The following is a 25,883-nucleotide window of genomic DNA, read 5'->3' as shown; positions in this document are numbered from 1 at the left end:
CATGCCCCTGCAACGGCGTTCAAACGCACTGGCACGCCTGAGTTTCGCCGACCACCCCCAGTCACCACCACCAAACAGCACTTCCTGTCAATCACTCTGTGATGGGTCTGCGTAGACCCTGCGATCGCAGTCCCTATCGTAGTGGAGTGTTTGTGCACCCGCACTGCGATGCATGCGCAGAACGCAACAATTGGCCGATTGCATGTGTAATCGCAATAGCGATCCTTGCTGAATCTGGCACTTTCTCACTCTCTGGATTGGAACTAAACTACGCCAAGTAAATGAACCCCAAACTATAGTCATTCACAAAGAAAAACAGGCATGTCAGTCTGTAGACTAATTTTGGAGTGTCCGACACTAATACTCATCCTTTCAGGTAGTCCATGGTAGATAAAAGATGATTTCTCAGACCAGATTCTTTTCTATTATTTGATGTGCTATTTGCACCACTTTATTTATAAAGTGCAATTTTAGGTTTACACTGCAACCCAACATATTATCCTTGATGTGAAGTTCTTGATGGACTGTACTTGATGAGATTATCTGCTAATGCCCTCTAGAGATTGATATTTGTAGTCAAGTTAGTATCAATTCTGTTTTGTCTTGCACGTTGAGCAAATGTCTGGGTATCATAGTCAACAAGTATGGGCTTTGTCTTAGACTTCCAATGTTAGCCTCATCTTAAGGGGCCTATCCATTACCCGACTTTGTGAACAATCCAAACCAGGAGGTTTTGGTCGCATTGTTCACAAAGTCGGGTAATGGATAGCCAGCAAGGACCAGCGATGCGCGTGCACGCTGGGTCCTTGCTGTCCCCGACTATCTACTGAACGTGCTCGTCAACCTGACTACGCTCGTCAGGTTTGGCATGTTCAGAGATAGGAGGTCGGGCTCCTTCACTGAATGACGTTCAGTGCGGACACTGCACCTCGGCGACCTGAAGGTCTGAACGCTAGACGTTCAGACTTTCAGGTCGTCTAATGAATAGACCCCCTTAGCCATTCCTGGAAATGTCAGCAATTGTACTGTATCTGTCTCAGCCCTTCAGTCCCTGCCAGCTGAACTACTGCTCACTCGGTCAACGAGGCCTCTTATTATTATTGTTATATCTATTACCTATAAAGCTCTTACATATCATGCAGTGATGTGACACTTGGGGGAATATCAGTTGTTTTTTGCGTGCCCGTTAGTAAAGGGCGCTCAACAGGTGCAAATCCCGCGGGCACTCAGATTTCAGCTTGCACGCTCCTGAGGTGGCTTGCGTTACGTGTCTAAAACCTGGTGCATCTGTGTGCAATATGCGCAAAAAGTAATGGACGATCAAAGCAATTGAATATCGCCCCCAATCTCCCTTCACGGGAGATTGAGCGTGAAACAACAATTGATTCCCCCCAAATAAATGACATACAGTGACATGAAACACAATGTAACGATCCTCTATCTATGCTAAACAAAATACTGATCAACTGTATACATGACTCTAAGCATGATGGGATGTAAACTGCTTCATTTACTTTTGAACCATGGGCTGATTACGGATCGCAACTGCAACAGTGTACGCAGATCGGCCGATGGTGCGTACTGCACATGCGCGTGCATCACAGTGCGCATGCGTGAGCTAGCATTGCGGTCACTCTGCGATAATGCACGCAGAAAGAAAGCCATCGCAGACTGCGGGATGGGATGTCCACATTTGGGGGTGGTGACAGGGGAGTGGTCGGAGAAATGCAAACGTGCCTGTCCGTTTGAACGCTGTTTCCTGGGCGTGCATAAATTAGCAACTGCGACGGTATACGCAGCTTGAGTGCTTGCGACAAGGTTAGCAATTTCTGAGTAAGGTCAGACCTTTTGTAATTGTGAGTGAGGGACCGATGTTCCTGATGTTTACGCAGCACTGCAAGGTATTACGGATGTGAGATAGTGTCAGTGGGCGTCTCTATGCTGGCTGTGCGACGGCTTTGAGATTGCAGTTATTAGCATATTTTCACAGCAGACCTGCATGCGTAATTGCACCCGCGATCGCAATAGCGATCCGTATTGAATCAGGCCCCATAGCTGTGTTACTGCTAATTGGATATTTTGCTGAGCATGTTTATGTTCCAGTGTAACGTGTGAATTTAATCTAAGTAGATAAATGTCTCATATTCAGTGTCTACATTCTTAGGGGCAGTGACCTACTATCTGTGGTTCAGATTTTCTTGTGGATGCATAAAGTTCAAATGCGAGTTACATTCCAACTTAGTATATACATTTTTACCAAAGGAACTTAATGTAATGGCATATGGTATGTTTATGTGATATTGGTGTGTAGACAATATACAAAATTACTACATTTACATGTTTACACTACAGTATTAAAAACGCTAACATCATATAGCCAACTGAGGAACAGACTGTAACATATTTTCAAATATATTTGTATACAGTATTGCAAGTGAAATGGTGTTATTATTACTAGTTATTTATGTTTTGTGGTGTCAAATGATAATATCTCAGACTTTGCTCTACTGATATTTAGGCCTGAGGAGGTGTTATATAACAATAGTAAATTGTAGTATATTAGACTAACTAAATAGTATTATGTTGCATGAATATATGATGCCATGTAAAGGAAAGTAGTACACTGTCCATGAATCGAGGAAAGTTTTCCATCTGGTTTTGGTTTTTATAGTCAGAAAACAATTTATTTTGATCACTTTTCAATTCGATAAGACCAAATGCATGATCTAGGAACCGTAAAAAAAGATGCCATATTTACATACCCTACTGTAATTATGTGTCTGCCTCTAAAAGCCTGTGCAGTGTAATGCTTGCCATACACTAGACTAGACCAACATTCATCCAACCATCTAACCGTCTTATGGTGCGTACACACGGTCAAATAAGCTGTCAGATTTGTACGATAACGATCCTATCGTTATCTTTTAAATATGACAGCTTCTGGCCCCTGCAAACGACCAAAAGATGGTCGATGCGCGGCTACTTATGGCCGTTATCGACCATCGCCGGTAGTCCGTGCAAGCAGGCATACCTGGTTGATATGGACCAGGTTAGCCTGTTTACTAGTCGTTATAGTTGTAAGGGGCTTGCAGCATGTGTTGGATGTACGATAACGATCATCCAGCACATGCAGGACGGTTAGATAACGATCGTTATCATTATCTGATCGTCCCCCCCGTCGTGTACGCACCATGACTTGTCTCTCCAACCAGGGATGGACTGGAACTCCAGATCAGCCCTGGCATTAATATCGGCGCGTGCGCTTGCACAAAGGGGGCGTGACCTCACCACATGGGTTGAGGCCTCTCCTCACTGGGTGTGGCCTTGCGGCACGCCCCCATCTCTAAGTATCCCAGTCGAGCAGTACATTGGGAGACGGAGCTGCTTGGCCAGGTTTCAGCCGAACTGGCCCATGAGGCCAGATGGCCAGTCCTGCTCTCTGTCCAACTAATATACCTAACCAACTTTTTCAGCAGACCAGCCAACTTCATTCCAACTGTGATGTCATAGAAGTAGGCAGACAGTAGCTGCCTACTTCTGCATGTTTTAAATAATTAAATAGATAAATAATCAACGTTTTATTTGTAACAAAAAAAAACAGTTTGTATGATATTTATTAATTGATTTTCTTAAAAAAAAAAAAAAACCTGAAAGCTTTTAAAAAAAAATATTGTGAACTACAGGGACTTGTAGTTTGCAAAAAAACAAAAGTATGGGAATCCCCCCTACTTTCTAACCAGCACTGGTGCTCACAACCCAGTGCTGGTTATCCCAAAATCGGGGAAAACCGACGTGAATGCCCCCATGATATTAGGGTAACCAGCACTGGGTATTCGCAGCCCCAGGAGTTTTTAATTTAGATTGTTTGCCTATTTTGCCTCTTTTCTATGAATAATGCTTTTAAAATATAATATTTTAATATATTGCTAATCTGCTGCTTTAGTAGTGTAAAAGTGTCTTCTCAGTTTTACCTACACTGCACAAGTGTGAAATCTGGTCTGGATATATAAAGGTATAACATACCCTTAGGCCATAAAGCAGTTAAGCATCACTTTCTTGAGAAAAACAAGAAACTGTAAATTAATACCTGTTTGCCATACTGCAGATATTGAACACTTAATTTACAGTTGGGTACTTATATAACTATGAGCATAAATACATTGCAGGGCCAATTCAGAATTAAGGCCCTGATTCAGAGCCGGACGCTCTGACCAGAGCGCTCGATCTGAATCAGGGCCCACCTCCATTAATATGGAGCGTCCTCCTGGACGCTCGTATAGCTGTGGGTCACCACCCACAGCATATACGAGCGTGCAGGATGATGGTCGCGATGGTCTTGACCATCGCGACCATCGAAACTGCGAGCAAAAGCCTGCGGTTGAGTTTTTCAACCGCAAGGCCAGGAGTGATTTTGGCTCTATCAGAGCCAAAATCACTCCCACTGACATCACTAGTGATGTCAGTGGGGCCGGCTTCAGACAGTAGGCGTTCCCTTGGGAATGCCTCCATCTGGCAGGCACGCCCCCGGCACGCCCACCAAAGGGGGCGTGCTGTCAGTCAACATCGACAGCACGCCCCCTTTGATGAGACACTCAGAGCGAAGGAAAGTCCTTCGCTCGTCGGGTCTCGCGCATGTGCACTACGGAGCTCCCTCCGTCGTGCGCATGTGCAGTGCGGACCATCGACCCACTTGCGAGCGGACAGCCGCTCGCGAGTGGGTCTGAATGAGGGCCTAACTGCACTAATCAAAACTGTTCAGTGTTCCAAATCCATATTTCAGCTACAATATGGCTTTTAAACATTGAGGTATGTAGGTATACCTATATTGTGACTATTCCATTAGTAGTTGTTTACAAATCCTATATAAATACAAATAAATAGATATATAACCTATGCATCTATGGTTAATGTGTATGTTATACAGTACATCCGGAAATTTGAGATTTTTGCAAATTTAATAAAAAAAAACAAAACTAAGAATTCACGTGTACATAAGTATTCACAGCCTTTGCTCAATACTTTGTTGATGCACCTTTGGCAGCAATTACAGCCTCAAGTCTTTTTGAATATGATGCCACAAGCATGGCACATCTATCTTTGGGTATTTTCATCCATTCCTCTTTGCAGCACCTCTCAAGCTCCATCAGGTTGGATGGGAAGCGTCAGATCTCTCCATAGATGTTCAATCGGATTCAAATCTGGGCTCTGGCTGGGCCACTCAAGGACTTTTACAGAGTTGTACTGAAGCCACTCCTTTGATATCTTGGCTGTGTGCTTAGGGTCGTTGTCCTACTGAAAGATGAATCGTCGCCCCAGTCTGAGGTCAAGAGCATGATGCTGCCACCACCATGCTTCACTGTAGGGATGGTATTGGCCTGGTAATGAGTGGTGCCTGGTTTCCTCCAAATATAACGCCTGGCATTGATGCTAAAGAGTTCAATCTTTGTCTCATCAGACCAGAGAATTTTGTTTCTCATGGTCTGAGAGTCCTTCAGGTGCATTTTGGCAAACTCCAGGCAGGCTGCCATGTATTTTTTTTACTAAGGAGTGGCTTCCGTATGGCCACTCTACCATGCAGGCCTGATTGGTGGATTGCTGCAGAGATGGTTGTCCTTCTGGAAGGTTCTTCTGGAAGGTCCTTCTGGAAGGTTCTCCACAAGGAATGCTGTAGCTCTGACAGAGTGACCATCGGGTTCTTGGTCACCTCCCTGACTAGGGCCCTTCTCCCCCGATCGCTCAGTTTAGACTGCCTGCCAACTCCAGGAAGAGTCCTGGTGGTTCCGAACTTCTTCCATTTATGGATGATGGAGGCCACTGTGCTCATTGGGACCTTCAAAGCAGAAGATATTTTTCTGTACCCTTCCCCAGATTTGTGCCTCAAGGCAATCCTGTCTCAGAGTTCTACAGACAATTTCTTGGACTTCATGCTTGGTTTGTTCTCTGACATGCACTGTCAAGTGTGGGATCTTATATAGACAGGTGTATGCCTTTCAAAATTATGTCCAATCAACTGATTTTACCATAGGTGGACTCCAATTAAGCTGTAGGAACAACTCAAGGATGATCAGTGGAAACAGGATGCACCTGAGCTCAATTTTGAGCTTAATGGCAAAGGCTGTGAATACTTATGTAAATGTGATTTCTTAATCATTACACATGTAACGATTTTGTAACCAACGATTATCTGTCAGATTTTCTGTCAGATTTTCCCTTGAAAAAGTGAACGATGTTTTGAAGTGTAATAAACGATTTTTACAACGTTGAACGAAAAATGTTCCTTCCCTTAATGAAAATCGTTATGTTGGACAGTCTGAAATGAACTACAAGCTACAAACGGGAGCGCGCTTGAACGATTTTCGTTCATCGTTATAACTCAGAAACTGAACGATTTTTTGAACGATCGAGCGATCGTTCAAAAAATCGTTACGTGTGTACGCACCTTTTATTTTTTGTGGTTTTTTTAATTTGCAAAATCTCCAAAAACGTTTTACACGTTGTCATTATGGGGTATTGTGTGTAGAATTTTTAGGACAAAAATGGATTTAATCCATTTTGGAATAAGATTAAACACCAGGGAATCACAACATGTGATTCCAATACCGGGTGCACCTCTTCTGAAATATATATACGTTTAGTGGAATAGTTAATAAACAAACCTTAATAAATAATAAAAGCCAATATATTAAGACAATCCAAATTTTTTTTACACACGCTGCTCCCCCATAAGCAAATCTGGATTGCTTAAACTAAGAATGAGTATATGAAATGTGCAAATGACAATGCACAATGGGTGCGCGTTGTAACCAGAACACATACAATCAGAAAAAACATATATATTTAAAAAACATATAATTTATTACACATAAAAAATAAAGAGACAAAGTGTCCCTCAGGATAAAAGATAGTATATGAAGCATATGCATAGAGCAGGGGTCAGGGAACTTTTTTACCTTTTACCCCAAAATATATTTAGATACGCAGACGTTACCCCCTTGATTTGAAAGGAGGGAAATCATATAGTAGTGCCCCCATAGTTATGCCCCTGTAGTAGTGCCCCCATAGTTCTACCCCTGTAGTAGTGCCCCCATAGTTATGCCCCTGTAGTAGTGCCCCCATATAGTGCCCCTGTAGTAGTGCCCCCATATAATGCCCCTGTAGTGCCGCCTGTACAAAAAAACCCACTTACCTTAATCCCCGCTCCTGCATCCGCAGCCATCCTGTCCGCCCGGCTGCTCCTTGGAACTATGGGAGAGACATGATATAATAATGACTATCATTTACTTTTGGCACCTAGTTCCAGGCTCCGCTGTCCCCAGCAGTGGCACTGGGCACAAACACACCTACTTAGTATTGTGTTACACTTGCATACATCCAGCTGAATGTCAGAATATACCTGCTCATGCACTAGGGACCAGTAATGTGTGCTTGCTCTGCAGGCTAGAATTTGCCAGTCCTTGACTATTGGCTTTTAACCCAATACATTTTTCTGCATGTCTGTCACTGCTTAAAGAAAGAAAAAGTTTTCACTGCACTAGTGTGAGATATACTGTATAAAATGCATATTGCCAAACAAATAAAAAAGAATAATAAATTAATAACAATATATTGTAAGGTGCTTCAAGCCTTATCTTTTATATAGCCTTATCCATGCATAACCAGTTACTGATGGAAACATGTTTCTACATGAAGGACTTTTTCCCACAGCAATCCTTTATACCTTCTTTATTTTTTTTTTTATTTTTTTTTTTTGGGGGGGGGGGAATCATGCTATTTCCCTTTTTTATTACTCTTTTCTGACAGCTTTCACTCTCCCCCCCGTATTGTTCTCTTTCTACTCTTCCCCTAGCTAATTCTCTCTTTTCTTCTCTCATTCCCTTACTATCCCTTTTTCCCCCTCTGCCTGATTTCTATTTTTCTGTAGTTTTAAATAATGTGTCAGTGTGGCTGCACTGGCCAGTAACAGCAGCCGCAGCTCTAGGACAGCAAGCCAATCATCAGTTCCTGAAGATGTACGCTGACCAATAAGTTCAAATTCACAATGCAGATCTGATCTCATTGGCTGCTGCAAGTCTGTCATCTGCAAATCATTGGTCCTATCCCTGTTTTAGTGTGACTGCAGCCAGAGTTATTTCCTGTGCAACAGCTCACATGGCTGAAGCCGCTCCCATTACTAAGCTGAGGCCAGCCTTGATAAGACAGACTGGCTGTCCAGCCTGCCCCTACTCATCATCCAACTTTTCCACTGAGAGGAACATAAATGCATGGAACTGCATGGGAGAGAGGCACAACTAGGTTTGTCTATTAGTGATGGCATGGTTTCTGAGCAACTGGGCATCCCCCTATGTACTCATCTGTGGTGGGCACTCTGTGACCCCCTTTCACGGACCAAGTTCCAAGATACTCAAATCTCTAACCACTTTCCATAACTTTGTGAGGATCAGTACTCACTTGCACTATGTGACATGGGTTTGACACAATAAGGTAAAAACACAACCACCTGGGTTGTCTACAAAAATAATTGCACTCCTCAGTATCTCTCCCACTCACTATTACATTGTCTGCCACCACTTAAGAGTTTTTCAGGAGCTACTCACTCCAAATAGGAAGCCTTAAGTACTCTCTACAACTACACTTAAGTCCCAGTTATCATTTCCGAAATAAGTACCTGTAGTACAGATATGTAGCATGGATTAAATGAATTTACAGGCAACATTAATCTGATAAGAATCACAGAGATCAATCTTATTAAATTAAGTTTAATATCAGCAAGATACAATGCACAAAGTATATACAAAAACAATGATTAAGAAATGACATACAAAGATTGTCTTAGGCAAATAATGTTCTTACTGTATAAGCAAAGGAAAAATGAACAGAACAGACTCACTTACAATAATCTGTTTGCAGGGAGATGCAAGATGGAGCAATTCCCAATGTCAGATTAGCTCCCAAGAATAGTACAAAGTACTGCATGTTGGATATGGTATATAAATACCATATCCCACATGCAAAACTTTGTAAATACTATTTATCCCTATCTGGGTGTCAGGTTTATCTGCATACTCTTCAGGAAGGGTATGCAAGTCTCCTGCCAAATGCTCATTGCTGTCTGCTGCTGCCTATTTTCCGAATGAAGTGAGTTATCCAGGAAGCCTGATGCCCCCAAACCCCGCGTTTTAAAATGGCAGGGACAGAGCCAAAATGACATGATTGCTGTACCAAGCCCCCGTACCTCCCATCTAGCTGGTAGCAAAAATGTTGGCAAGTAGCAGAGGGGGTCTATTGATTCGCTGGAAGAGAAGAGAGGCTGTCTCCATGTGTCAGTCAGCCAATGAGAACTTTGAGGAAAGGGGGCTGGGCTAGCTAGACAGACGTTTAGGAATGTTATATAATAGATGTATTTTTGTCTCTTTATCTAATACTTATCGTAGACTTTGCTGTCGCGTGTTGTACATATTCACATGGCAATTCAATTGAGGAGCCTAATTCACTGTGCACCAGCATGGGCCGTTTGAATCTTCCATTTTCTCTCCTAGCTTTCAATTGTGATACCCATGCTGCTAAATATAGGATGGATGGAAATGAAAGTCCCAATGTAATGATATATATTTTTCCCATTCTAACTTATAAACTACTTCCACATTCCCTCTCTTGTCCCCCCTTCCATCCTATTGTTATTTTGGGTGTCACTGAGATGCCATTTGCTCCTTTAAGAACTTTTTTTTTTTACCTAGCCGGTATTGGGCACAGGAAAGTGAAGGTACATCCTAACTGCCTTCATTTCATATGTCAAACTTTATGGTCTTTTTTTATTGCATTTGTCAATTAAGCACATTGCTTTACTTGCTCCAAATGATGAGCCTTGTTAATCTTGTTTATCTGGGAAGTGCAGTGTGTATGTCATTGAAAGAAAAGGCCTTGAGTTGCATTGCAAAGCTTGAATGCCTTCACATTTGCCCTATCTCCACCTCTTCTGGCACTACACAAACGAGCAAGTGTGCCTAGATTGTTAAATATACAGTAGCTTAATGTAGCCATATCAAGAACAACCCACAACAGATGACAAAACATTTTTAGCACTGTATAGCCGGGTATACACTACATCATATGTCGTCCAATCGGGCCGACATATCGGGCACATCGTTTAGTGTGTACCCACTATGCGTGCTCCCGCTGCCCGACATTGGGGTCGTTCCGTCGTCTGTGCATTCACGTACGATAGAGCGAGCCCAGCTCCCAACTCCGGCAAGTTCAGTGGTGCCAGTGAACGACATGTTGGGCGTTTGGTCACCAGATCGTGCAGTTTGTACTGCAGAGTGCGTACCGTCCGATATGTCATTTTTCTGTACCATCGGGCGTCACATTGCAGGGCCACCTTCTGACCGTCACTGCGTGATTGTTAAGTTATACTGTACATATCGCAGTACTGTTCTATCCTATTCACTAAAGTCTCAGGAAATCAGGATTCACATTTGGTTAGCTGAGACCAGAGGATTTACTGAACCTGAGTCTCTAAAAAACTTAGGGGGGCATTCAGTTAGCCCCGATAATTTATCAGGGGTGAAAAAAGGTGGTACTGTCTGGCTTTAACGCCCGGAGCTATTCAACTACAGCCTTTTTTTTTCGCCTGATAAATTATCTATTATCGGGCGTTAACACCTAGAATCCAGGAAAAGTTCCCAGACATACAGTATGTGTTAACCCACTGTTTGCACCCGATAACAGGCTAACTAATGTGTATATCTTTTCGGGTTTGCTCAAACCCAAAAAGAAATACTAGTTAAGTGCAGTGTAATGCTGACTTCAGGACTAATTGGATAGCCCCAGGGGATAAATTAGCTCACTGTTATCTGTCCAATCTGTCTTGTGGAAAGGAATATCTGGTCTGTCTTCCAGGGTTTTGGAGCAAATTTCTATTGGTATTTGCTCTCATACATTACCAGATTTTCCTTCCCACCAGACAGATTGGACAGATATATCTGTCTGTGTGTACCTAGCTTAAAATGCGGCTAATTTAATTCCCCCCTAATGGAGCATACACACGGTCAGATTTGTTAGATCTGTCAGATCTGTCAGATGAACGATTGAACGATTTGAACGAGTTTACCAAAGATTTGAACGATTGAACGATTTTTGACTGCATTAAAATGAATGGAATCGTCCATCTGACTGCAAACACATCACAATTCAGATATCGTTATCTAACCATCGGGAACGCGCATCGTTCAAATCGTTGATTTGACAGATATGTCAGATTTTCCTTCAGATATGAACGATTGAACGATTTTTTTATCGTTATCGTTCAGATCTGAAGAAAAATCTGACTGTGTGTATGCACCATTAAACCTTTTCATGGATAGTAATTATGTTTTCATGAACTACTGGGACATTCGATTTGAGGATCACTAGTTTGCCAGGCTGGGTGTGGTATAGTAAGTCAACATGATCTGAATGTCAACATTTCAAATGCATACTTAGCGACTTTCTGGCTTTCCCCCTCCGGGAGTGGATAGCCAAGTCGGCTTCCTTGACATAACAGGGGGCGTGGCATGACCATAGTGGGCAGTGCAGGGGCATGTTGGTTTAATTGCGTCAATGTGGCCCCGACCCCGCTATCCAGTGCCAATATTACAGGCTACAATGACGCGATTCAACGCAAAACTCGTCTTCACCCCCCCCCCCCGGACTGCCCACTTTTGATCTGTAAGTGGGAGGGTGCAGGGGAGTGCCAGTCGGCCAGCTGCGGGAGACTTGCTTACTTTTATGGGTGGATGAGAGCGCCACCTGATTTTCGGAGCCTTCTGGCCATTCCAGTAGGGTAGGCAAGTATGCAAATGTTGAACACTGACATACAGGTGTGTCCTTTTACACTGTGGCTTCAGTTGCACCAAATAGCCTCTCTGGGCTTGCCAGGTCTCGGGTGACTTGGCCGCGCCGGGCATCTTTCTCGCTGAAAATGTGCGGCTTTTTCACATAAATAAAACAACTGAGAGTGGCGAAATTTAATTTTTGAATTACACCGATGAATTTGATGTGTGACATTTGTACATCTGTGTGCGACTGTGAGCGCCTACTGTTTTTTCTCATGCCGAGTTCCGTTGTGCTCCATCTGTGACAAGGTACGTGTATAAAACCAATTCCTGTGCGGTTAAAGTCGCAGCCACGCGTCTCAAGTACACTGTGAGTGTAATGCTGCGATGCAACTAGGACGCTACATTTAAAGAAAAATACGGCACGTTAATTCTGTCAGTGCATCTCAGTCGTGCTGAGCATCTCGCTCCATATTGGCACATGGACGCTAGGTGTACTGTATGAGGACACATCTGTAATGTCAACATTGTGAATGTTGACCGTCGGCATGTCAACAATGCGATTTTACATTCACTTTGAATGTAAAGGTCCCCACACACGGTACGATTTTTTAAACAATATGGCCGTTTTCAACTGATTGGAACGACATATAATTTAAAATGTGCCGTGTGTGGGCATGATAACGATGCAGATGCATGCTCTCGCTGTCGTTGATCGTGATCGCTGATCTTTTTAACATGCAGAAAGATCTTGAACTGTCTTTCATGATTTGGCACACATCGTTCCGTGTGTATGTACGATGAACGATGTCATGGACGATGAACAATTTGTCATCACTTTTCCAGGACACTCCCCTCCACTATTTTGTGACAGCTGACGGAGAGACAGAAGATGCATCGTGAGGATATTTGCTGCCAAACGACATATCGTTAACGATTTGCAGTCGTTAACGACCCATCTATATCGTTTGATTGTTTGTACAATCGTTCCATGTGTATGCACAATATCGTTTGTCCGGGAGTGTTCAGGAGTTCAAGGGAAATCGCTAACGAGATTGGATTGTTACCTACATCGTACCGTGTGTGCCCAGCTTTAGTTAAATCCTAACACTAACCACAGCCACATCCTAACCTTGACCCTAATCTAACTCTCGCCCTAAAATCGGCTGTCAACATTCACAAAGTCGACATTATCTGTGTGATTGAAATATATTTCATATTGCAAAATGAAAATTCAGGATATCCATTGATCTCAATCCGTCTATATGTATCATAGGCTGATTGAATTCTTAAATTGTAGTGTAAATAATGTTTGTACCCTTGCAATCGTTGTAGTCTAACCTAGGATTCAGTCCTTCTTGTATGTGGCCAAACTTTTGGTGATACTGCGATCATCCAATCCATTTCTATTGCAGTGTATATAGCCAGCATTTATGGTGTCTGTATATTTGCTGATCCTGCAGCATTTCTTCCAATATCTGTATCATTTTGAGGCTACTCATGCTGCAGTTTAGATGTAGACATCTTACTGTGTATGACCAGCTCTACTGGCACTTGTTCTACAATCACAGTGTGAAGTGCGGAACTGATCGAAAAGTACTGTAAAGATTTGATTGAAGTGATTGCTGCTCAAGCAGGTTAGACCAGTTACTGAATCCTAGAGGTTCACATACTTTTTCCTGACAAAGAAATATAATGTGGGATCACTTTGATCAATAAATTGATGGAAAACTATATCCTTTTGTGTGTTATTTGATTATTGGATTATCTTTCTCTATTTTATGACAGATGAAGATCTGAACATGTAAGGTCACTTTTATGCAGAACTTCTGAAAATACTACAGGAGTCACAGAGTACAGAAGCCAGTTTTCCGTGTGCGTGTTTTCACTTTGCATGCTCCAGAGACGAGAGTGGCCGTGCCGAGCTGTATGCATCTCTTCTCGCTGCTGTAGGAGCATACCTGGGTGGTAACTGGGCATTCGCACGTAGGTTAAGTTTAGCAAAGTCATGTAAATGGAATTGCAGGCAGAGGTGTTCAAAGTCTAGGGATGTGCAGGCTCGGATAGGTTCGAGTTTGCACGTGGAGTTCGGATTTTTCCCTCCAAAAAAACGGAACTCAGAACGAGGCAAAACGTCATCTTGCATGGACGAACATCATCATTCCTGGACAAAAGACCAGGAATGATGATGTTCGTCCATGCAAGATGACGTTTTGCCTCGTTCTGAGTTCCGTTTTTTTGGAGGGAAAAATCCGAACTCCACGTGCAAACTCGAACCTATCCGAGCCTGCACATCCCTAGTTCAAACACAAACATACACCTATTTTCACATGGCTCTCTTGCATCAGGGATTGTGCTGTTGCAAGTGCACACTGATAATGATGGCGGCCAACCCAGTGTATGCATAGGGATGGGGCGATCATATATCACAACTCTGTGTACGCTCAAATATCCACATTTTTCTCAATGCAGGCAATGTGGGTGTAACTACGGTCAACATGCGTTCAACTCTGCATTGGCACCACTTAGAGCAAACAAATATAATCAATGTAACACAAATGCTTACTTACGGTATTTTTCTAAGCATGATAAGCAGATAGTTCTGCTATGTATGTGCCAGCATGTAATTATTTGGAAATAGGCTGGGTGCATAATACTACAAACGTACATCTGAACTGATTACCATGTAGCGTGCAAACTTGCACATTACAGCATGTAACACACACTTGTATTGTCATTGTCAGCCTTACACTTATAGCATTATATTTTTAGTGTTCATGCTAGGCATTATTGGCAGGGACACAGACACACACTAAGGGGGGTATCCAATTAGCAGCGCTAAAGTAGCACTGCTAATTGATCGCGGCGGGGCTACCCTATTGGCCCCGTCGTGCTGCCCGACACCGGCACTTATCATGGATATTTTTCGGGACCTGATTTGGGTCAGGATAATCGGCAAAAAAATATCCCCGTTTTCGCCGATCGCGGGGATCCATCAGCGCCCGAACAATGTTCAATACACGCGCTGCCAAGTCCGACTAATGATTTCTTCTCTCATCTCTCCGGGGATGAGAGAAGAAATCCGACAAAAGTCCCGGCGCGAGGCTGTTTTCTGACCTTCGCGTCTGGAAAACAGCCTTGCGCCGGGAAGTTAGGTCGGGGAATGCCCGTTATCGCGCCTAAACACCCTGTTTAAGGCGCGATAACGAGCCTTCCCCGACCTAACATCACGATGAATTGAATAGCTCCGGGAGCTATCTCCCGGCGCTATTTACATCGCGTTGAATAGAATCGTGCCCTATGTGTGGCCTGGGGGCATATTACAGTACGTATATTGTAACATTAATTATATTAATGTTGATGCTAAATTACTGATGTATTTAAAACTGTATACATCAGCTTTTAACAATGCATCCAAAATTTGCCTTTCAAAATTAAAATGTGCCATCCTTATTGGTCAGCACTCCACCTCAAAAAAATCCTAATGTGAACACTCATTTTTAGTGCTGTGTATATTATGCTCGTATACCCATTTCAGGAATTACTAATCTTGACAGAGAACTGTATTTTGAACAGGTTTTTTTTAACAGGTGAATAGTTGGTGTGTGAAGGTCAGCTTATGGTGTGTTACTTTGTGAGGCAGGTATATGAAGGTGAAGTATTGTTGTATGTGTGACAGGTATGTGAAGGTCGCAGTGGGGGGTGGGGTTGGGAGGTTATACAGGTAATATTTCGGCAAGTGCAGGTGGTGCTGACTTCTTACTGTCAGCGGCACCGCCCACCAAAACCTGTTTGAGGATTGCTTTCTAGTTCCTGTACACTCCCCTGGTTTTGCTGTGTAGTGTTAGAGCACACCCTTTCATTCCCAGGGCTCTCCTTCCCCACATTATAGTCTGACATGTGACCTCTAATATTCAGCTGCCTAAGAAGTCATTACCTATCTACAATGGTAAGATGTAGTTGTGCAGCCAAGAGCTTTGTATTAATAGAAGTTGGTTAACTGGTAACTAATAATGTTTCCTGATGTTTTTGTGCAGCCCTGAGACGAGCCCATTGGAGTACGGGAGCTGTAAGTACTGCATAACCATTACACTGACAGCTCTGGGTGTCATCTAAACTCTATTTTATAATTGTGCTATTCGTTTCAACATGACCAGTGACATAACTTCTACCTAGATCTCTTCCTATTGTTTCATATGGCAGTTTTAGCCTGTTTGCTGTTATTCCTGTTATCCATTTCACTTAATCCCTTTTTAGTGCCAAATATACTCCAGTTGCTCTTTCTAGAACATTGTCTGCTCTTGTTCTGTGTTCTGCACTGTGATGCAGCTAGATTTAAATAGGTTTTGTGATCCATTCCTTGTGCATGTTCATAAATATGTTGACTATTTGAAAGAATATGTAAAATGTTATAGTAAACACTAGAAGTGGCTGTACTATAATTCACAATCCCAACTGTAAAGAGCAATGGAGTCTGCTGGCGCTATAGAAGTAAACGTTAATAAATGGTAAGAAATAATTATGCTTTTGTGGCTCTAACAGTGCTTGTCACCAGAAGAAGATTGGATAGAAAGACATGTTTAAAATAATGGCCGAAATGCAATAGGGTCAGACGGCCTGATTCAGATGCGTCCGCAGCTGGGAAAATCTGCTAATGGTTCAAAAGATCACCTGTGCATAAGGACACCCTGTGCTGCATTCTTACCTGCGTACGCTGTCGCTTACCAGCATAAACATCGGTAACATTGACGGACATCGAGCAGACATCTTGCTCTTGCGGCTGGTCTGACCAGTTTGCAGACTCATCAGCACTATAGACACGCAGGGGGCTCTCATGCTGCGTATGCAATCGCAGTGGCTAATTTATGCGCGCCCATGTAACAGCTTTGAAATGGCCAGGCACGCCTGCGTTATCGCCGACATCTCCTCCCCCTTCAACACCCCCAAACACGCACTTCCTGTCAATCACTCTGCGATGAGTCTCCGTGGCATTGTGAACGCAATGCTGCCTTCGGGCACTGCGATGCAAGCGCAATGGCAAACAATCACTCGATCTGCATGAAAATTGTATTAGCGTTCATCTCTGAATCAGGCCCAGAGTTTGAAAAATGTGCAACTTTGCAGCTAGAAATGTGCGAGTTTCAACTCGTCATATGTAATACATACTTGTTTACTCTGCCAAAATGGCCGTGAGTCTCCCGAAAATTGGGTGAAAACCGTAAGATTAGGCAAGTCTCCTTTTCCGACGCCACCCACCCGCACCCCCGCCGTCGTCCGCTCCCACCTTGCTTCAGTGGCCGGTCCAGTGGGAGCTGATGATGCGATTCGTGCTCCTCTACACAATGCCGATAATCTCCAGCCCCGCCCTCAAAATCGTGGAGAACCACAAGTGCCAGCAGGCATGGGCATTAAGAGCCCACTGGTACCTGTAGTCCTCCTGTCAAAGAAACATTAAAGCAAAGATAATACACACCGAGTTTTGTAATATTTTATTACATATTCACACACACAGAGTAAATACTTACCGTTACTCCCTGACATTGGTTCTTCTATAAGTAGCATCCTGGGTCTTGGCCAAAAAAAACAAAACATACTCACCAACCCCTTGGTTCAGGTCATCGTCTGTCCATGTCGAACATCCAAAGGTCATGGAACAATAGAAAAAACTAACCCACTGAACATAGGGCCTGATTCAGCGAGGAACACACGGATGCAGACGCACGCACCCATCCGCAGCGAGAATATTCTAATCAATGCATACGCATGGAGACCGCAGCACAAGATGCAGATGCCCAGCCCCAAGCCGCCCATCTCCCTTTACTCACACCCTGATCAGCATGCAAGATAGCATAAACATCAGTAACATCGAGAACCATCGGACCCATTAGCATAACAGTGGTTGACCTGACCTGCTGCAGGATTTTGGTCGCTTCCTGTGTACAGCTTATGGTATGCCGCCGCACTGCCTTAATTATGCACGCCCCTATAATGGCGTTATAACACCTGCGTTCGCCTGACCACCCCCTGTCAACACCCACAAATGGCACTACCTCTTAATCAATATCGGAGGGGTCTGCGTGCACACTGCATGTGGTCTGTGTACCCTAACCCGATCCCACTGATTTGTTCGCGCACGTGCAGTGCGATTCATGCACAGTGCAAAAACATCGGCCGAGTGCGTGCGTTCTCTCCTGTGCGTTCCTTGCTGAATCAGGCCCATAGTACTGTACTCTAAATACATCCTTACTACATATTCACTTTGTCCTCCGTATATCCACAACCTGGACCAACTCATAGAGCACGATGTGGGTTATGTTTTTGTTAATTTACCCCATGTCAATTATTTTTTAACAATTTCATGCCCTTTTAACACACAGATCAGTGCAGGCTTCAGATAAACTCGCATCTTCCAACTCGCAGGATATTACATACTGCAAGTTTTGCAACAAACTCGAATCATACTCGCAGCGAGACAATGTGAGTCCATACTCGCACAAAAAATCGGAACCTATTACATTTACTCCAATGTCTTTAGCACAGAGGGCCTGATTCAGAGCCGCTCGTAAGCGGCCGCTCGTTCGCTCCGAGCGATGTTCGCACAACTGCGCATGCTTATGGGTTGTAATACGCATGCGCGAACCAGTCATTGCGGTCAGAAATTGTGTGCTCGCAAAATAGCGAATGCCTGCTAATTTGAGTGACAGAATGAGGCGTTTGTGGGTGGTAACAGGGGAAGGTGCTTGAAAACGGGGAGTGGTGATCCGAACGCAGGCGTGCCAAAAGGTCAAAACGGGCGTTTTAAGGGTGTGCATTATTAACAAAGCAGCGTCATCGACCACGTCACTTGGTTGTTTCTTAGCCTGAACTGCTCGCATGATTGCGGTAGGAAAATCCAACCACAAGCACTGCGAGCAGTTCAGATGCCTTTCGATGTACTCGATTAATCAAATAAATAGCGGAGATGACGTAGGATGCGAGCGGCCAGGGGTGTCTTTACAAAATAGCGAGCGCATATTTTGTTCACTCGCTCATAGAGGCGTCAACAGACCGCAAAGAGTGAGCGCTCAATTTAAATAGCCGGCCCCTTTTTCTAAACGAGCGAGCGCAAATAGCGTCCGGCTCTGAATCAGGCCCAGAGTTTGTGCGAAACTTTATGACTCAGGGCCTAATTCACAGATGGACACATATCACACAGCCACTGTGTCTTGTACACAGCACCTGTGTGGTAATATGCTAATGCCTCAGGAGGCATTCTTCCAGCTTCTCTGATCTGCTGCGTCTGAGGACTAGGCCCTCAGTGTGTGAAAACACTGTACACTATGCTTCCAATCAATGTTACATAACAATTATATTCTCTCTCTTATTGATTTGGAATCATTGGGCCTTTATTAAGAAGCACAGGTGTGGTGTTTGCCTTAGTATGTTTGTAGAGCAAGGTGGCTGCATTTGCGGAGGAGCATACGTTTTCACAGCCTCTTGGGAGTTGGGAATTTTTTTCTTATTATTATCTTTTATTTATATGGTGCCACAAAGGGTCTGCAGCACCTTACAAAGTACATAAACAGTATGAGCAAGACAGAAAACAAGTGACTTACAGTACAAAATATTGCAGGACAATGACATGGTTTAGAAACATTGCTGCATCAGCGGTCATAATACTCAAGTAAGTGACAAGGCTGCAGAAACCAAGGGTATGGTGCCGTTTTAGGCAGTATGGAGTAGATGATAGTTTAAGTAAAGGAAGGAAAAGCAAATGAGGGAAGAGGGTCCTATCATGAGAGCTTACATTCTAAATGGGAGGAGCAGACAGACAGGGGTGACACAGATGGGGGAGACAATGGGCAATGTGCATGGGGCAGTGGGTTAGGATGAGGGCTGCATGGCTTTGATGAAGAAGTGGGTTTTGAAGTTTCGTAGAGAGGAGGAGAGTCTGAAAGGGAGGGCATTCCAGAGGTAGGGAGCAGTACGGGCAAAATTTTGGAGACTGGAGTGGGAGGAACTAATCAGTTGTCAGGAGAGGTGGCTTTCTTTTGTGGAACGTAATGGGAGATAAGATCAGAGATGCAAATAGGAGAGGATTTAGCGAGTGCTTTGTAAGCGAGTGTGAGAAGCTTGAATTGGATTCTGAAGGGTAAGGGGAGCAAGTGTATAGCTTGTAGGAGAGGAGAGGAAGATGTAGTACATTTGAAGAGAAAGATGAGTCAGGCAGCAGCATTGAGGACAGATTGGAGTGGAGAGAGGTGGTAGTAAAGGAGGCCAGTATTACGATTCCCTAGGCCGCTCCATGTAGACCTCCTAGAACCAGGCTAACGAGGTCTTATGCCACTAACAGCCACCCGCTGTTCCCTTAGAACTAGAAACGTTCACCAGTACTTAAGTGGCCACCTGGACTTAAAACTCAGAGTAGTAGTGGTTTGCACAAATTACATATGGGAACCAGAGAATAGCACGAGATACTGGATACCAGTAAGATAGTCAGTGGTACGGCAAGAGCCGGTAGTACAACTTGGAAAGCTGACGGTGCGGCTTGAGAGCCATTAGAATAAGTTGAAGAACTGATGGTGCGGCTTAGAGCTGGTAATACAAGTTGGAGAACTGATGGTGTGGCTTGAGAGCCGGTAGTACAGGTTGAAGAACTGATGATGCAGCTTAGAGCTGGTAATACAAGTTGGAGAACTGATGGTGTGGCTTGAGAGCCGGTGATGCGGCTTTGGGAGCCGATGGTGCAGCTTAGAGCCAGTTATACAGGTTGGAAAACTGATGGTGCGGCTTGAGAGCCGGTGATGCGGCTTTGGGAGCCGATGGTGTGGCTTAGAGCCATTAGTACAGGTTGGAGAACTGATGGTGCGGCTTGAGAGACAGTGATGCTTCTTTGAGAGCCGATGGTGTGGCTTAGAGCCGGTAATACAAGTTGGAGAATTGATGGTGCAGCTTGAAAGCCGGTGCCCGGCTTTGAGAGCCGGTGGCAGTTTGCAAGCAGATAGAGTGGCTGGAGGGCCGGTGGAGCGGCTAGGGAGCCTGTAGCAGTTTGCAAGCTGATGGAGTGGCTGGAGGGCCAATGGAGCCACTTGGATGCCTGTAGCAGTTTGCAAGCTGACGGAGTGGCTGGGGAGCTGGAGAAACAGGGGGCCTGATTCTGACCCGCTCGCAAGCGGGTCGATGGTGCCCAAGTGCGCATGCGCACGACGGAGGCGGCTCCGTCGTGCGCATGCGCGAGACCCAAATAACGATGGCCAAGCCATCGTTAAGGGTCTCGCACCAAAGGGGGCGTGCTGTCGATGGTGACTGACAGCATGCCCCCTTTGGTGGGCGTGCCTGCCCAGACGGAGGCGTTCCCATGGGAACGCCTACCATCTGGGTCCGGCCCCACTGACATCACTAGTGATGTCAGTGGGAGTGCTTTTGGCTCTGATAGAGCCAAAAGCACTCCTGGGCTTGCGGCAGCGAGACCCTACCGCAGGGTCTCGTCGCAAGCCAGATGGTCGCGATGGTCTTGACCATCCGCCCGCTCGTGGCCACTCGCTATAGCTGTGGGTGGATGATTGTCGCTATTGTCAAGACCATCGCGACCATCGGGCTTGCGACGAGACCCTTGTGGTAGGGTCTCGTGGCCGCAAGCCACAGAGAGCTTTCGGCTCAAACAGAGCCGAAAGCTCTCCCACTGACATCACTTGTGATGTCAGTGGGGCCACCCCCAGACGGTAGGCATTCTCATGGGAACGCCTCCGTCTGGGCAGCCACCCCCCCAGCCCGCCCACCAAAGGGGGCGTGCTGTCACTCAACATCGACAGCACGCCCCCTTTGGTGCGAGACCCGGAGCGACTGATTGCCCGTCGCTATCCGGGTTCTCGCGCATGCGCACGATGGAGCCGGCTCCGTCGTGCGCATGCGCTCTGGGCCACCATCGACCCGGTTGCGAGCGCTCAGCGCTTGCGACCGGGTCTGAATCAGGCCCACTGTACATGCAGCAGAGTCGAGAGATCCACAAAGAATGTTATAGTCGGCGAGGCGGCAAAAGGCCAGCGTGCACAAATAAGAGAAGGAACCAATCATGCCGTGCTGTGGATAACATGTGACACCCTGCGGCATCTGGATCGCCTAGCAACCGATGGAACTGGAACAATACTACCAGAAGGAGGTAAATTGCTGGCGAGGAACAAGTCGTGACCGCGACCCTTAACAGCCAGATAGGAGGAGATTACAGTAGTACAATCTGGAGATGACCAGTGAGAGTTGTTAGTTGCCTCCAGGGTAAGAAAGGGTCTGATCCTGGAGATATTTCTGAGATGGAAACGGCAGGATTGCAAGAGGTACTGAATGTGTTCTTTAAAGGAGAGGGAGGAGCAAGAGTGTATCTTGGAGTCCGAGCGCCCACGGCAAAGTAAGGGACTGGCGCATCCATATCATTCTAGGCTCCCCCTTGTCACTCCAGGCCTCCCTTGTGTTTCTCCAGGCCCCTGTGTCACTCCAGGTCTGAGGGCATGAAGATGCACTGCTGCACCCAGTAGGTTTTGCTTAGTACTGTGGAAAAATCTCCCTTCACCCAATACAGAAATCATAGCTCTAGACGGTGGTGTATACAAAACCAGAATCTCCAGATCATCAGAACTCAGCACCTATTGAGGGTCATGATTTCACATGATTTCATCTCGAGATACGTGGTAGAAAGAAGTTAGAGTAGGTAAAATGGATGTGGAGGGATAGGCCAGGAAAGAAGGGGGTTGGAGGCTGAGGGTCGTATTCAATTAGAGGCAAAAAGCCATGATCGTCGAAAAGCATTCGCTGATGCGATGTTTTCGACACATTCCAAAGTATCGCCCTATTCAATTCGCATGTGTGAAAACTCCATAGGCAAAAACAGGAGAAAAAGTTTCTCCACCCAAAGGTAGGAGAAAAGATGTGCAAAATCCCTATTTTTGCCTAAAAATGTGGGGACTTGGGGCCTGATTCAGAGCCGCTCGTGAGCGCACAGTGCTCGCAAGCGGCTCAATGTTTGGCCACTGTGCATGCACCACGTCCGGCATGCGTGAGCCCCGCCGAGCGACTGAACTTCAGTCGCTTCGGGGCTCACTACAAGACGGGGCGGCTGTCGATGGTGAGTGACAGCTCGCCCTGTTTTGTAGGCGGGTTGGGCGGGTGGCTGCACAAACGCAGACGTTCCCTTAGGAACGCCTGCCGTTTGTGGGAGGACCTACTGACATCACTAGTGATGTCAGTAGTGGACTTCCTGCTCTATTAGAGCAGGGAGTCCACTCGGGCTTGCGGCAGCCGAGACCCTACCCCAGGGGCTCATCGCAAGCCCGATAGTCACGATAATCGTGTAGGTCTCCAACCCGCTCACACAAGCTGTGGGTGGACACCCATAGCTTTGCGAGCGGCCTGGAGACAAATAAAATAAATACACCCACAGACCCTGCAAGCTGAAAGAAGTCATGTAGTTTTTGGGGCGAAAAAGGAAAAAGTGTATGAAAATGGGTATAAAGTACTGCGATGGGTATTTTGGGGGTGCTGTATGGATGTGACAGGTGTTTTTAGGATTGCAGGTGGCTGCAGCAGGTGTATTTTTAAAACTTTTTTACACTGCACTTTCTAGATACAAAAATATACTAGCACCCATTTAAATGAACCCCCAATTTAACTATAATTGTTTTTCACAAAAGAAATAGCTTTTTATCATTTATCAACACTTATGCAAATACAAATATGCAAATAACAGCCCTTTGACTCAATTTAAGAAGCTAAAATACTTTTATTAGGTCTAGTAATACACTTCTATATTGATTCCAGGGTCAGTTAGGCTTTTTATGGGGTACAGACTGATTTCCCCAAAATAAGTCCTTTTTGCTAGTTTCGCCATTCGCACATCCGCGTTTTCACCTGTTTTGGAATTGAATAGGGCAAAAAGTGGGAACGCGCATTGTGAAAGTATACGATAACTTCGCATACAAATAAGCGTATGAGGCGAAAAGATTGCAGCGGTGAAAACATTTAGCCAGCCGCGACTTTTCACTTCTAACTGAGGGCCTGATTCAGACCCGCTCGCGAGCACTGAGCGCTCGCAAGCGGGTCGATGGTGCCCTAGGGAGCTCCGTCGTGTGCATGCGCGAGACCCGAATAACGACGGGGTAGCCGTCGTTATGGGTCTCGCATCAAAGGGGTGGGCGTGCCGGGGGCGTGGTTGCCAGACGGAGGCGTTCCCATGGGTCCGGCCCCACTGACATCACTAGTGATGTCAGTGGGAGTGATTTTGGCTCTGATAGAGCCAAAATCACTCCAGGGCTTGCGATCACCGAGACCCTACCGCAGGGTCTCGTCGCAAGCCCGATGGTCGCGATGGTCTTGACCACCGTGACCATCATCATGGACGCTCGCATAAGCTGTGGGTGGTAACCCACAGCTATGCGAGCATCCAAAAGGCCGGACGGAAAAATAAAACACGCCCTGATTCAGAGCGGGCGCTCGTTCAGAGCGTCCAACTCTGAATCAGGCCCTGAATCCGTCCCTGAGTGTCTGTTAAGATGTGATGTCCTGACGTATGAGTAATGAGAGCATTCCTTGGTAAGTACAGATTACGCACACCTAGCGGTACAGGTTGAGTCTCCTATATCCAATTATTCCGAAATAAAGAATTTTTTTTTTTTTTGGCTTGACTGAGAAAATGAAACCTTTGATTTTTGATGGTTCAATGTACACAAACTTTGTCTAAGGCACAAATTATTACAAATATTGTATAAAATTACCTTCAGGCTGTGTGTATTGGGTGTATATGAAACATAACTGAATTTTATGTATGTACACAAACTTTGTTTGAGCCACAAAATTATTGAAAATATTGTATAACATTATTGTATAAAATTCTGTGTGTATATTTGGGTCCTATTCCCAAGATATCTCATTATGATATGCAAATATTCCAAAATACGGAATATTCCGTTATCCAAAATACCCCTGGTCCCAAGCATTTTGGATATCGGAGACTCAGCCTGTACAAAAATTAGATTTAAATTTGCTGAGAGAGATTATTGAAATGAGTTAAAGGTATGGAGAGGGTATATTCTGGGTACACACTGAGTGATGTGAACCCAATGCGCTGCCATATCTCTGATCTCTGATCCTCGGTACACATCAGAACGATTTAATGAATGATGGAACTTGTTCCGGCCTTCATTATACTGCATGGAGCCGCAAGCGATATCTTCAGGTTTGATGTGCAGCACATCAAATCTGACGACATCGCACCATGCGACCACGGGATTGAGCATATCGTGCATACACACTGCACGATATGTCATTCTGATTTGGCCAAATCGGAACAACATCATCTCAGTTTGTGGTGTACCCAGCTTTAGGGATATTTTTGCTATATAAAAGAACAGGAATTTTGCGCCAGCTCCAAGCTTATGAAGATTGGGTCCCAAACTATGACTAAAATGTTATAGGCCAGATCTGATTTGCTGGTGCCAGCAATATAGCCACTAGATTTAGATTAGTTATAAGACAAAACCAGATTGTTTTTGTCCTTAAAACCGATTGCCGCTTGAAATCAAGTGGCTTGATTTCACTAGAAGACTGGAATATCGAGCTTATTCCCACTTGGATCTTTATGTTTAATGAGAAGCATGTTGCACCTTACAGATGCATTTCAGTTCAGGAGAGTATTCTAGGCACATGTTGCTAAAAAAAAGCTTCAAACATACAAAAATGTCACGTCTTAAAGATAGTTTCAGTGTCCACCCACCCTTATTATTAATTTAAACCTAGCAGTGTTTTGGAGAAAAATGGAACTAATCATTCAATGAAAGGGGTGGTTATAAAGTGGTAGGATCTTAGACTTTTGATGTGAGCCGACGTTCTAAGTGCATCAGTTCTAAACCAAGGTGTTTATGCCACTCTGCCACTGCACTTCGTAAATTGTACACAGAGGTTCACTGTGCTTCTGAGTGCTCATACAGATAGCTCTCATAGGAGAGAATTCAAATAAACATGAGTTTGCTTAGCTCCCTGAATGAGTGCCCGGAGCTATTCAATTGGCCGCTTTGTAAACCCGCGACTAGAGCATTCTGTTCGCACGCT

At 44.8% G+C, this 25,883-nt stretch overlaps 1 protein-coding gene across 12 annotated transcripts in view; it reads left to right on the top strand.

The window, feature by feature from the left end:
- The window catches only part of EPB41L1 (erythrocyte membrane protein band 4.1 like 1), a 210,985-nt gene that overhangs the window by 70,661 nt on the left and 114,441 nt on the right, over positions 1 to 25,883 (top strand). For 7 of the 12 annotated variants that reach the window (XM_088480587.1, XM_088480584.1, XM_088480595.1 and 4 more), the window contains one exon: positions 15,848 to 15,879. The exons of 3 other annotated variants lie outside the window; for them this stretch is intronic. The gene's annotated coding sequence lies outside the window, so the exon portion shown is untranslated. Of the gene's footprint in view, positions 1 to 13,598; positions 13,797 to 15,650; positions 15,760 to 15,847; positions 15,880 to 25,883 lie in introns of those variants that run through there. 2 more of the 12 variants (XM_088480585.1, XM_088480588.1) reach the window with 2 other exon arrangements.

Source organism: Taudactylus pleione, unplaced genomic scaffold, assembly GCF_031769625.1.
Source record: "Taudactylus pleione unplaced genomic scaffold, aTauple2 ptg000256l, whole genome shotgun sequence".
Lineage (NCBI taxonomy): Eukaryota > Metazoa > Chordata > Amphibia > Anura > Myobatrachidae > Taudactylus > Taudactylus pleione.
This window is presented reverse-complemented; position numbering and strand designations above follow the sequence as displayed.